This window comes from Neopsephotus bourkii, unplaced genomic scaffold (genome assembly GCF_033783945.1).
Source record: "Neopsephotus bourkii isolate Nb327-2 ecotype Australia unplaced genomic scaffold, CSIRO-AGI_Nbou_v1 NB_245, whole genome shotgun sequence".
In the NCBI taxonomy this organism is placed as follows: Eukaryota; Metazoa; Chordata; class Aves; order Psittaciformes; family Psittacidae; genus Neopsephotus; species Neopsephotus bourkii.
In genome coordinates this window covers 701050-709111 of record NW_026900755.1, presented here as the reverse complement: position 1 = coordinate 709111, position 8062 = coordinate 701050, and positions in this window count along the sequence as shown.

Below are 8062 nucleotides of genomic sequence, written 5' to 3'. Positions count from 1 at the left end.
AGAGCAAGTAAGGGAATCTATGCCATAACAGGAGAGAATATCCACTACTGTATCACACTAGCTGGGTATGAAAAACAATCTCGTTATCCAAACTCAAAAGCTTTGGATTTTCTATTACTATTTTAAGCAGATATTCATAGATACACACAGAGTTGTCCCTAGGGGTGTTGGTGCTGTACAAACACCAAGCAAGCCAAGGTTACTCTAGTTCAATTCCTTAGATAGGGTGAGCTCCTAAAAAAAAACCTATGAACCTCTCTGTTGCTGAGCTTGGATCCTCCTGAGCACCTCTCCCACAAAGCCACTATTCACCTGCAGAGTTTGAGGCTGATTTGAATAAACTCTTTTACTCTGAGGTTTCAATGAGTGAGAGTCCTTGACTAACTGGCAGCCTTTCCCAAAACAGGTGAGGTGCAGATGGGATGGGTGGTGATATGGACAACACCTGCACTGCCCTGCTCTCCAGATCAGTCAGTCTGGAAGACTCGTAACAGTCAAAATATATCCAAGCAGTTTTAATAAAACTAAATAAAAGTCCTATTTTAAACCAGGGTATCTATCCAAGAATTGCACTTGCAAAATTATAGCTTCCTATTTAGTTTATTTAAAAAAAAAAAAAAAAAGAGAGAGAGAGAGAAAAAAAAAAGCTTCTTCTACAATAAGCACACAACAACATAAGATTTCAATAAGGTGTACAATAAAGTTCAGATATCATTTTCAGGATACCATATTGAAAGAAAATATTCTACCATAATGACACAAACTAGTAGTTAGGTTAGGGTGACTTGGCCACTACTAACATTAAATGAGATCAATTATAAAAATGCGCTCTCTTTGAAACAGATGAGGTGCTCAGTGATGTGGTTTTGAGGTGATCCTGGCAGTCCTGGAATAATGGTTGGACTTGATGCTCTTAAAGGTCTTTTCCAACCTAGCTGATTCTAGGATTCTGTGGTCACACGTGGCACAGCCACCTCACCCAGGCAATGGGGCAGAATTTTCTGCCTCCTGACAAGGCCAACACTGTTGATTTTCAGACCTGGGATCTGGATGAACTCTGCCTGTAGCAGGAGACCAGCTGAGTCGCTAGGATGCTTCCCAACTTTCAACTCAACTGCACAGGACTAATGAGCTCTGACGGAATCTGGGGAGGAAAGCGACAGTGGGGTTAGCAGCAGCATGTGGGACTTTGGTCAAGAAAGGAAGAATAATGACTGGATAATGCAGCACAGAGATACAGAAAAGATACATACAAGCTGAAAGCCGTCAAACGGTCCTGCAGATAGCCTTTTGCATTAAATATATTGATTAACATCTGTGACATGTATGTCTATTCCCGGAGAGGCATATATCTCAAGGCAAAAGGAGAACCCAAGATGTCCAAAACTACATTTTCCTGGCTGTCTGCATAACTGGTATCTGAAAGGGAATCTCAGGAAGGGTAGAGCACAGAGCACAGACCCTCTCCCAGGGCTCAAGTTAATGACATCATTTCTGTGTCAGGATGAATCTAAGTTGCCAGAAATTATTTCAGCTCCTTCAACTTCTACAGAACTCCTGGTGAATTAAATATTCCCAATTCTTAGTTTTGTAAAAGCTGTAGCATAATTTGGCCCTATTTATGTCACAACACTGTACAATCTGTCTGCGTGTAAACACAGATAGTTTGTGCTTCATGCACAGTAGTAAATCACAGTACAACTGGTCTTCTGTTCTATTCTTATATTGGATATACGAATTTACAAGCTTGTATAACATTCCAGGGTTGTAATACTACACATCTTGCAGATTTACTGTAACTCCTAATGGTATGAACAAAAAAAAAAATTCTTTCTGAATGGAATGCTACAAATTAGTGAAGATTTTTATTCTCTGCTGCATAATCTGAATCATCTTTACTCTCCATATTCATATTAGCTGTGACAGCTCTGTTAAGAAACGCCTTAAAAAACTAGAAGCTTTACAAACCCTGAAATTCCTGCAGTGACTGTTGAGCTCTTTTTAGTCAAATAACGTAACTTAAAATAAGTGCAAACTGTTTCTTTCATTTTTCACTCGTGAAATGCGTATTTTTATGCTTGGCGTTTGCAGTTGTTGAAAAAAGAAAGGAAGGAAGTCATGTCCATTAGATCAAGTGTTTCCCATAAACTCCCCTGATAGGTTCATTGCCAGTATTTTTGTTGCTACTCCCCATGGAAACCAATACAATGGCTTTCAAATCTGTTTCTTAGAAAGGACCATTCCAGTCCCATCTTTAAGTCTCTGTAGATTTCCAGTAATTGCTAGGAGGCTGTGATGTTCAGTGATGCTATCCAAATATATGTCAAATTTGATAACAGTGCTGTGTGTCATACTTAAACCATGACAGCTATGTTAAAATAATCCTTTTCAAGTACTATATGCACACTAGTGCATGTACTAGTGCATGCACACTAGAACTTGACAGGAAATTACCAAAAATTAAGAGTTAAAATAATTTAAGTATAGTATTTTGCTTAAAGTTACAATTGAATTATTTACAATTAAAATACTTAAAGCCAGCTGATCTCTTTAGTATTCTCAACTTCTCTGTTGTTTCATTTCAGAGCTCTCTACTCTCTTTTGATTCCACATCTCTGTGGTCATGTTATAATGGGAAGAGGAAACAGAAAGTAAGAGATGGACAAGTTCATATTTTTAAAGACTGGTTTTCACATGAAGAAGTTTTAATTTTTAACCAATTTCAATTAATTTGCAAATATCTTAAACCAAAACAGCAGAGACACACACATGTGTACAAAGATCTTAACAGGTACGTCACAGTCTGTATTTCTTCTAACAAACATCCATGAAGATAGCACATGCAGTGAGGTGCAAGCCAAGCACCCTGCATATGGGGCTGTTTGAGAGATTACAGCTATAGAAATAGTAGAGTAATAAGCTATAAAACCTGATTCTTTTTTCCAGAATAATGACGACATAGATGTACAACTTAAGACTTTTTCTGATTTACTTGGTAATTTGAATAAAGCCAGAAAATTTTTCAAAAACTGTGTCTTTCAAGAACTTGAGTTCCCAGAAAGAAACAAGAAGTCCAAATAACTGGTTTTTAGCAGGTGGTTGCTGCCATGATCCATTTATGAAAATAATCCTGGCTTCCAGTGAAAATTAGTGAATCATTAAGCTAAAGCTAGAATATTAGTGACAGCCAGTAATCACTTTGAAGTTTTGTACATTTAGCCTGTTTGGATGTAACCTAGATTTTCTGGTCTTTTCAATTGGAAGCAGATTCCCTTAATGTTGTCGTGAGCACTAGAGTGACAGTCTGTCCTGATACTCTGCTTTCTATGTTCCCACTGTACTGGAGCAAGCCAAATGACCTGTCCTACTGTAGAAGTACATAAGAGATAAACAGGACATATCTAAGGGCAGGATTGAGATCTGTGGGCATTCTTACTTCACAAAATGACTGTCAAAAGCCAAAAGACTGTCCAATGGTTCAGAAAACTTCACTACACCATTAATCCTAGACTTTAATTATGAGACCTGTGCAAAATAACAGCTATTATTATGAGCTTGTGCTCTGCCAGCTATGGAAGAGTGACTAAACTCCTATTTAAATGAGTGTGCAAAACATGGGAGATGATCAAGAGTGACTGTGCAAGAAGAGTTACTTGGATGAAATCCAAGAGCTATTTTGTCCTGCTTGGAGACAACCACCATTGCTGAAGTAGCTCAGCTGCTCCTCAGGACTCCTTGTCAGTTGCTCACCACTCATGGAAACATACATGCTTCTGTGCTGTGCTGTTTCTCAGTACTGCACTACTCAGAGCAGGACCTGAGCAAGTGCTTTATTCAAACTAAATAATGGTGCCCTCTGGAGTGAACAGGATTTTTAGTTTTTATTTGAATGAAGGCAAATCGCAATGTATGTGATTGTATTTCCTTCCAAACTACACACATTGAATCCTAAGTGTCCAATTAATGTTACTTAAAAGCCTATATACCATCTCAGTTCCTGTAGGTAGGTCAGATCTGTTAGAGATTTTTTTCTCATCTTCCTTGTATTATGAAACTGGAGGGTGAAAATGTCTGAAGTTCCTCATTTACTGTATATCTTGTACAGAAAGTGCTGCTTTTGTTGCATCTCGAACTCTCTTTTTGTGACCTGTCTCCTTAGGTTAAAAGGACAAGGGTTAGCCAGCAGTTGCTTTTATGAAAGACTCAAGAGCTAACTTATAAAGGCCACAATGTCCTTCTGTGTGTTCACAGTGGCAGCGTTCAATTTACCTAGCTAATAGGTTATTTCAATTAAAAGTTCACATCCTGCACAGACTGAATTTCTGAACTCTGAATAGTATCCGTGCTATTGTTGATACACCCTTTCAGAATCTGTGGTGCATCAGTAAATGTGGTTTTTCTGGCCAAGCATCCCTGAATAACACCAGGGTATTTGTACAAATAATGTGACAGGAAAGGAAGCTAAAAACTGAAACCTAAGATGAAATTTGAAGAGATAATTATAGTTAAAGTATTTGTGTTTGATTACTGGGCTTTACATCTGGGAGTGTCCTATTGCACTCTCATATTAATATAATCTTGGCAATCTGAGAACAACTGGGCAACAGAAAAAAACCCTATCGTTCTGCACAGATGTGAATCAGCAGAATTGTGTTTTCTCAACTGGGAAGTGGTTTAAACTTCCTCTTTCATCTCCTATTGTTTTTAGAAAATTGTCTTGTGATTGTTCTTCAGCTACACAAACTAAGCCACTCCCTGGATAGGTCCAGGATATGCTTTGATTTCATTAACAATTTGAAACAAAAACCAAGGGACCTAACAGTAGGATTAGATATCTACCAGGAGATATGACACCATCTCCCTGGCACGAAGGGTTTTTTTCCATTTCAAGCAATACTGAACCTTGATTAAATGCAGATAGCCAGGACATAATCTCTTGGCTTAAAAAGAGAGACGCTTGTCCTCCATTCTTCTTTTGGCAGCATATACTTAGTACAAGATGGGACTGAGCCACCCTTTACTACTCCCCTTCCAAATCCCATGGCAGAGAGCAGAAGATGATATCTGGAAGTTACAAGTCTCTGTGCAGTTCTGGGCCTCAGCGTGCCTCAGATCTCCATACAGACAGCTGCAGGCACTCACAATCCAAGTGCAGTTCAGAAAGCCTTACAAAGAGCCCTACAAAGAGCTCACCTCACCCTGATACACCTTTGTGCAGACTGCAACACCTCCTCTGAAGTATCACACACATCTGTTGACTGCCTTCCTACTCCAGCAAGGCGTACGATACATCTATTGAAATGACCACCACCCCTCATCCGCATTTTCTTTCACTTGACAAGTAGAACTTACACAGAGAAGTGGTTAAAAAAAGATAGAGGATAAAGGCTCTCATACAGTCTGCTGCCATCACTGGCTTACAAAAAAAAAACCCTGCTTGAAATGTGTTTGCATTTATCACAACCAAATGTACTCACCTTCACTTGCTTGCAGAGAATTTATATTTTCACATTACTTCAGTGGTAGAATTGAGATGGTGAAAAGGTTTAAATGAAAGAGAGGTGAGCTCCTAACTAGTATCTGGGCCTTCACCATGCCTGGAGAATCTGTCCATGCATCAAATTCTCCTCTTAATGGTCATCATTACAGCAGGATACTAGAAATATCCCAGGGGTAGTTCTATGAGTGCTAACCAGATCAAGCTCATTAAAATTACACTTGTCTCATTTGTGGTCACTAATACGTGAAAATTGCCCCATTATGGCTTTCATTTTGCATATCTCAGAATTCATAGGTGATTGAGTTTTGAAGAAAAGGGATAGAAATTGCAGTGTGAGGCATTAATTCTGCAGGAGAACTCCCAAGGGAATAATGGTGGAAGCTGCTGAGCTGCAAACATCTGGAGATGCGAGCGGATCTGTGGGATAACACCTGCATTTCCCTGCATTTTCTCTCTTCCCTCAGCATCTGCTTCTGGCCATAGACATAGACAGGGCACAGGGAAGAGAGCTGAAGAAAAAGCTGAGGTACAATCTTTGGGGACAGCAGCAGTCCTTAAAAATTATATAAGTTAATTTGGTATTTTTTGTTATTTTTGAATTAAGAGATATTAAGTGGTCATTAATTTGATCACAAGATTTATTATTTTTGAACTACGAAAAAAGCTGAAATTTTGAACTACAAAAATTTTCCTTAGTCAGTAAATGACTTGAACAGACTAGGGGAGAACTGATTTCATGGTTATTAATGTAAGTCAGCTGCATAGCATTCGCATTTCATTGTAGAAAGGAGCAGATAAACAATCTCCTTCCATTGTCTGTAATAATCACAGACTGCTAAATAATTTCATGTCATTATTTTAGTTGTGCAATGAATAAGGGGAACAGCAAATGAAGTCTAAAGGCTTGTGGCTGATCTTAGAACGATTAGGTTGTCCCCCCAAGTCCCTGAAAATGATTATTCTGTTACATGAGGATCAGCAAGGCCAAGTCAGGTATGGTGATGCACTCTCTGAGCCTTTCCCAATAACCAATGGTGTGAAACAAGGTTGCGTTCTCGCACCGACCTTATTAACAATCTTCTTCAGCATGATGCTCCAAAGGGCTACAGCAGACCTTGACGAACAAGACGGCATTTATATTCGATACCGTACCGATGGTAGCCTATTCAATCTAAGGCGACTGAAGGCCCACACTAAGACCCTAAACCATCTTGTCCGTGAACTGCTCTTTGCTGATGATGCCGCCCTTGCTGCCCACACAGAAGCAGCTCTGCAGCGTTTAACATCTTGCTTTGCGGAGGCGGCTGAGGTTTTTGGGCTGGAAGTCAGCTTGAAGAAGACAGTAGTCCTCTACCAACCTGCACCACAAGAAGATTATCGCCATCCCCATATTACCATCGGCGAGTCAGAGCTTAAGACAGTTCAGCAGTTCAGCTATCTGGGAAGCATCATTTCCTCGGATGCCACGATCGACAAACAGATAGACAACAGAATAGCAAAGGCATATAGAGCCTTTGGAAAACTCCATAAAAGAGTCTGGTGTAATAAACACCTGAAGAAAAGTACAAAGATCAGTGTCTACAGAGCCATTGTATTGTCTACTCTTTTATATGGGTCTGAATCATGGGTCATCTACCGTCATCACCTGTGACTCCTGGAACGCTTTCATCAGCGCTGCCTCCGTACAATTCTAAACATCCATTGGACTGACTATGTGTCTAATGTCACTGTCCTCGAACAGGCAGGGGTCACCAGCATCGAGGCCATATTGCTGAAATTGCAGCTGCGCTGGGCAGGGCACGTCTCTAGAATGAAGGATCACCGCCTCCCCAAGATCGTGTTTTATGGTGAACTTGCCACCGGTAGCCGCAAGAGAGGTGCCCCAAAGAAGAGATACAAGGACTCCCTGAAACAATACCTTAGCCTTGGCCATATTGACTACCATCAGTGGTCCACCTTGGCCTCCAATCGGGAGACTTGGAGGCACACCATACATTATGCCGCTGACTCCTTTGAGAGTTCACGAAGAACTAGTCTCGAGGAGAAAAGACAACACAGGAAGAATCGCGCCCCACCTGTTCCACCCAAGGAGACCTTCTGCTGTGCTTTTTGTAGCCGGATTTGCCTATCCCACATTGGCCTACTTAGTCATCAGCGCGCTTGTAGTAAGCGTGGGTAAATGCCCTTCCCAAATCTTCGTTCACGAAGTCAAGCCATGAGGTGAGGCAATGAATAAGGGGAACAGCAAATGAAGTCTAAAGCTCCTTCTGTGTTTTTTGTTCTTGCATTCAAAACCTGTTGTTTTTTACCTGTTTCAGACAAACTTACAATTTATGCATGGCGTTTGTGAAAAGAGGACGGACACACTTGTGCCAGAAAAATGCATCCCAAATCTGCTTTCCCCAGAACCTGTGCTCATCTATATATTAGTTTTAAGATTACAGTCCTTTCAGTGCCATATGGAAGTGAGGCTGTGCAAAATGTGTTAAATCTAATGGTACTCCGCTAGCCAATAAAACTTAAACTTCCAAGTCTGTAAGACTGAGAAAGCCTCAACACTTA